Source organism: Corvus kubaryi, unplaced genomic scaffold (assembly GCF_017639235.1).
Source record: "Corvus kubaryi isolate FWS band 111438036 unplaced genomic scaffold, C.kubaryi_AGA036_p1.0 split3-73, whole genome shotgun sequence".
In the NCBI taxonomy this organism is placed as follows: domain Eukaryota; kingdom Metazoa; phylum Chordata; class Aves; order Passeriformes; family Corvidae; genus Corvus; species Corvus kubaryi.
In genome coordinates, this window is record NW_024582091.1 from 44889380 (window position 1) to 44895408 (window position 6029).

At 46.6% G+C, this 6029-nt stretch overlaps 1 protein-coding gene across 3 annotated transcripts in view; it reads left to right on the forward strand.

The window, feature by feature from the left end:
• Positions 1-834: 834 nt before the first annotated feature.
• STX11 (syntaxin 11) overlaps positions 835-6029 on the forward strand; it is a 16105-nt gene continuing 10910 nt past the window's right edge. For all 3 annotated transcript variants that reach the window (XM_042017107.1, XM_042017106.1, XM_042017109.1), the window contains exon 1: positions 835-1096. The gene's annotated coding sequence lies outside the window, so the exon portion shown is untranslated. The remainder of the gene's footprint in view (positions 1097-6029) is intronic.

The following is a 6029-nucleotide window of genomic DNA, read 5'->3' on the forward strand; positions in this document are numbered from 1 at the left end:
TAAGAAATTTTGGAGCCTCATAATTGATGACTGCTCAGGAAAGCACAGTTGCTCTTTCAGCTACTTCTTGGCACCAACAAAAAAGTAACTATTTTAAAATTTCTGGATTCAAATTATATCAAATTTTCGTGATGAAAAAGAGAATAAAGTACGTGTCCAAGATTTCCAAGAAAACAAAAACTTCCCATCTCAGAAAGACTGGAACAATCTATATAACTACTTGTGTGGCTAATGAATGTGTATTATTACTGTGTATTGAACACTATGACACCAGAGTTTTGTTAGGTTTCTTTTCAGTTAGAATGATGGGGAAGGTGTTGGGTTTCTTCCTCAAGAATGCTCAAAGTTATCAGAGTTGAAGTCACAATGCAAAAATGGACCTAATTTGACACATACTGTAACGCATGAAGTGAAGAGCACATCTTCCTTACACGAAGCAGCAGCAATCTGAATTACAGAATCGCAGAGTCGGAAAGCCCCCGCTTGCCGGCGGGCAGGGGAGGGCAAGAAAGGTCAGGGGACATCCACGGGGACGACGACGAAGAAACGGGCCACCTCACCGCGCCCACGCTTGCCGGCACCCAGCGGCGGACTTCCCCGGGCTGGGAAGCGACGCGAGCCGAGCATCTTCCCACAGGGCCGGGAGGGGGCGGCCCGGGAGGGGCGGCCCAGGGCCCGAGCGCCCGCCCCGCCCCGCCCTTCCCGGCCCGCGCCGGGCCACAGACCCCCAGGGGGCGGGGCGCCACCATGCAAATCAGCCCCTGCAGCCAATAGGCGGCCGGGCCGGGCCGAGGGGCGCGGCGCTCCGCGGGGACGAGCGCTCGCCTCGACGGCGCGGGCGCTGCGGCGGCACCGGCACCTCGGGAGCGGCATCGGCGCCTCGGGAGCGGCATCAGCGCCTCGGGAGCGGCACCGGCTCCTCGGGAGCGGCACCGGCGCCTCGGGAACGGCACCGGCACCTCGGGAGCGGCATCGGCACCTCGGGAGCGGCATCGGCTCCTCGGGGGCGGCATCGGCACCTCGGGGGCGGCACCGGCACCTCGGGGAGCGGCGCGGGAGGAGCGACACGGGACCGGCCGGACTGCCCTGCCCGGGGGTGAGTATCTGCCGGGGCGGGATAGGACGAAACAACGCTTTCCTCGGGTGCCGGGCAGGGTTTGGCTTCTTCACTCCGGGCACAGCCGGTGTCGGCTCCCGGGGACGGGAGCACAGCCGTATTCCCGAGCTCCCGTGAGCATCAGGTGGAGTTCCCGGACGCCGACGCGCCCGGAGCTGCTGCCGGAGGGAGGGCAGCGCTGGGCAGTGCCGGAGCCCGGGCTGGCCGCCCCTTCCCCTGCTGTTGGGGCGCGCTCCGGGCGTTCCCGGTGCTCGGCAGCCAGCCCAGCCGGCGAGGCGGAGGGGCCGCGGGGCGTGCGGAGCGCTCGGCACCTCGGTTTTGCACAAGAGCAGACGAAACTGCCCCCTTTGAGTCGAGAGGCGAAGTCTGAAACCCGGAGGCAGGAGAGATGATAGGAAATGTTGACTGGGCTTTTGGGTCCGAATGTGCCTTAAGCTAGCCCTGCTCCTCGTGGAAGGCAAAATGGACGGCTAGGTTTTCACAGGATGAGAGAAAAGCAGAGGCACTTTCAAATGTGTGTCTTTTCATGTAGTCACAACGGATGTCTGCATTTCCACTGCCTTGTTTGTCTGGCTTAACGAGTATTAACATTTTATTCATAGTGCTCATACATGCTTATGAATAGCTCCAGAGCAGATTTTACAGAAAATTTGGTTTATATGCAAAATATAATAGCTTTTCCTTTGTTCTTGAGTGTCATCATGGCCTGATCTGGAAGTGGGTGCAAAAGTTAGCGTTCTTTGATTGCTTCCTATTAAATTGATACTCATTTCCTTCCTACCAAGAAGAACTGGCACTCGTGTATGCCTGAGATAACTACATGTCACTCTGTGATACGGAGAAAGGAAATGACTAGAATAACAACACTGGCCGAAAATGGACGCTTGCACTTTTTGTCCCTATTCTTTAGATGGTATTTTAGGAGCTGTCTTTGAAGCTGTCAGGGATCAAAATGGCAGTATGTGACTTTTTAGGATGAGAATAAGTTTGAAGGATGATGTTTTCTTACTGGTGCTGATACTCACTATTTAAATAGTGGTGATACTACAAGATGACTATAACTTTTTTTATTCAAAACAGACCAGAGGTCTAACAGATGAACAGAATAAAAGGTCATCGTTAGGAAAGGATGGTTTAGGTGCCCAGCTCCTACAATGACCTTTTTCTCACACTTTTTCTCTGACTGCCTTGTATGACCAGTGCTCTGAAACCAAAATTGCGTGTTCAGTCATATGGTATCTGGTGTTTTGGCTGAGGCTGAAACTGCAAGTTAAACTCTGTTGTCAAAAGACATCTCCATGAAGAAAGTAAGCATGGTACAGAAGATCTCTTGAGACATAAAAATGAGTAAAATATAGTACCTTCTGGGCACTGCAGATAAACATGATGCTATGGAATGCAACTGCATATTGTATCAGTCCTGGAGAATTTGGGTGCTGTGGGATTAGGCTCCATGTCCAACATGTTCCACTATATTATAACAGTAACCAAGACCTGCTTCAGAAGGAGAAATGGTAGTTGCCACTGGTGCATCAATGATAGAGAAGGAAGAAAATCTGCTGAGTGAAAAGAGTCACCTAAATTTGTCCCCAGCACAGGCAGTGTGAACATGTATGGTGTGCTGGACACACACGGTGACACTGGGGGTGAGGGCACTGAGCAAATCATGGGAATGCAGGGCCACTGCGGGACTGTAAGACGTTGCTTAATCCATTTGGTGCACCATAGCTGTGCACCTAAACCAGGCCTGAGAGGGGTTTATCTGTCTTCTCTCTCTTTGTCAAGGAAGAGGGTCCCACAGTGCTTCCAGAGAGAAGTGGTCCAATTGTCAGCAAGTCACAGCCAGTTCAAAATAGGTGTTGTGTGAAAGAAATTGATTACTTTGCATGTTTCCAATGTCGACACAGGGATCAAACTGACCATTTCCCTTTTCATAGAAAACTCCTTTTATGTGTTGGAGTGCTGTGTCTCTTTCCCTGGTCTTCTGAATTAAATGAAGATAATTCCTTCAACTCCTCTTTCTCCAGGATTGTATTTTCTAAACTGTTTGGAGACAATGCCAAATGTGCTCCCTTTGACTTTCCTAATGTGGTAATTGGTGCAGGATGTACTATTCCAACTGAGGCCTTATCTATGCCAACCAGAGTAAAACCAGTCCTTCCCAAGCCATCTCTCATATAAGACATGAGATGTTGGTTTTTTTTCACAATGGCATTATATTGTGAACTTGTTTTGTAGCTTGCAATCAGCTATAACCCCACCAATACTTTTCTGCTGCCAAACTAGGTGTTTCCTGCTTTCTATTTGTGTGAATAATTTTATCTAACTGTGCCAGGCTTGTCTCTATTGAATATTCCTTTTATTTTTGTTAATTCTTCTCTTACTGTTAAAATCACCATAAATTCTCATAATTTCTCCTTCCCTGCCTCCACCAAAAACTTGCTTCCACTCCCTTCCAGTTCAGTGTCACACGGAGACTGTATAATCTCATATTTGGTTCCACTCTCCAAGTTACTAATGGAAAATATGGATAACCTCTGAGTGTGACAGATAGCCATCCCAATGCTGACATGTTCAAAACCAGTTCTGATGGTGAGAAGACAACTGCTGTGTCAAGTATGAAGGTGCTGGACGAGATACACTTTCTATTATCTTTTCTCCGGCCCATCAATTTTCTTTGACTCTGGTCATCTCTGGAGTTCAAGGATGACAAAGCATGGTGCAGAAATTACAGAGGCAATGTTAACTTGATCCAATAAACTCATCTCAACACCAAATGCGTGGTTGGTCACTGCTTTTTGCAGTGAAGCCATTTTTGATTATACTTGTAATTTGGGTTATTCCCCAAGATGTGGCCATGAACCAACTCTGGTGAGGAACATCATTCCCAGGGAGCGGTCTTGGGCTGGCTCCCAGGAACCCCCTCTTGGGTAGTGGGGGGTGCTCCACATGAGGGAAGCAAGGCAGTTTGGTTTCTACTTCTGCTTTGATAGGCTAGATGAGATATCAAGACACTCTATGCAATCAGCAAGAGCTCTTGCACAGTATTTGGCACTTAACATCTAGGCCATATTTATGTCATTTTACCAGAGAGAGAATGATGTCTCATATCTTGACTTCAGAAGGCTTATCATCTGTGAAGCTTTTGATTAATCTGCTATGGCAGTTAACCCATTAATTGCCACAGTTATTCTCAACAAGGCTCATGTTCGCAAAAGTCAGGGAATTACTGCATGCTCCAGCTTTTACTGCTATGCCTTTTCTCTGTGCTGTGTTTGTGGTAGTGACAACTCACTTATTTTTGAAAGCAAGAATAAAGTTTGCTTGAGCTTTGGATATACCCAGTCAGGTGTGTCCCTAATTACATCTATATCTTGTCTTAACTTCACTGGTGCTTTGAATGGGCCTGTAAACACCCAGGGGCTGCTAAGTAACTGCCATAAAGCCTGACACGTCCTGGGGCTGAGGCTGTGGGTATGGATATGTGGCTGTAGGGCTTATTTCCTGTCTGGAACTAGTTTTGTGCAGGTACAGTTGTGTAGATTTTGCAATAGGTCCCAAACTGAACCTCATGTGTACTAGTCCACATGAACAAATGCCAAGAAAACACCCTGTATTTAACCTTCAAGGAATTTTTTTAACGTCAAGAGTACTTGGTCTCAGATCATAACACTTTATCACAAGTCTTAAATACATGTGTTTTTTAAAAAATAATGCAGTTTTGCTTATTTAAAAATGTCAGTAGAACATGTTGCTTCTGACTGATGATCACATGCAACCTCTTTTTTCTGTTTGCATGCCAACATAATGTCTTAATCACTTATAAATACCACTGTGTGGTAGCAATAGTAGTTATCTACATGTGGTATGTACGTAGCTATTTCGCTGAGCCAATGTGTTTCAGGGAAGCCGAGGTGATTAATTAGATAATGTACATACTCATGGTGCCGTAGTGCCAGCACTGCCTGTGAGTGCGTTGGCTAATTGCCCTGCACAGTGACTTGTAGTGATGCTGAGCTGTAGTAATTGCCAAGAAATGCATGGATGGCTGTCTCACTGTTTATGTTAGTGGTATGGATCTGTCTTAACCATCTGCCAGTCCCTTGGAGGTACAGTTCACACTTCCCTTGTCTCCATCCAGGCCAATTTAACCTGAAGACCTTGGTATTGCAAACCAGTGAAGATGGAGCAACTTTTTTTGTCTACAGCCCTGTTACAACTGCTCCCCACCCCACCCAACCAACACCACATCTAGTTACAATTGCTCATTTATGTGACTTGTGAGAAAAATGTCAAGAGGACATACCGAGAATCCATTTTATCTATGCACTGTTAAAAATTTGTCAGTGGTGATCCGTAGCTCTCCCGTGAAAATTTAGACAACCTCGTAAATAGTAGCAGTCAACCTATGTAAAACAATCTGTCCTCTCCAATGCAGGAATAATGTTTACTCTCATGGTTACTGAGTAATAGCAAGTTAAAACTTCAGAATTTTTTGTCAGTCTTATAATAAATATGTGAAAAATGCAATGCATTTTTGTATTGCAATTAATGCACACCAGCATCTTCTCCTAGTTTTGATACTAATGTCTGGGAAACCTGATAGCCAGTCTATGGAAAACACCAGGGTGGTTAACCTTACTCAGTACATCTGAGAAGTATGAGAGGCACCCTAGATCCTTGAATTTATAATTATTGCTGTCATACAAAAATTGAGAGCTCCTTTCTGTTGAAGAGATCAAATACTGGTAAAGAAACTGAGATAAGTCAAAGAAGAACCTCCAAAGCTATCAGTATTCTAGTAGTTATTGCCTCATTTCTTTGAGTCAGAGGCAACAATCTGAATTTTAATTCCCCTCCCCCCTCCCCCCCCCCCCAGTTTTTCCTAGCCTTTATGGTAGGAAAGGAACCC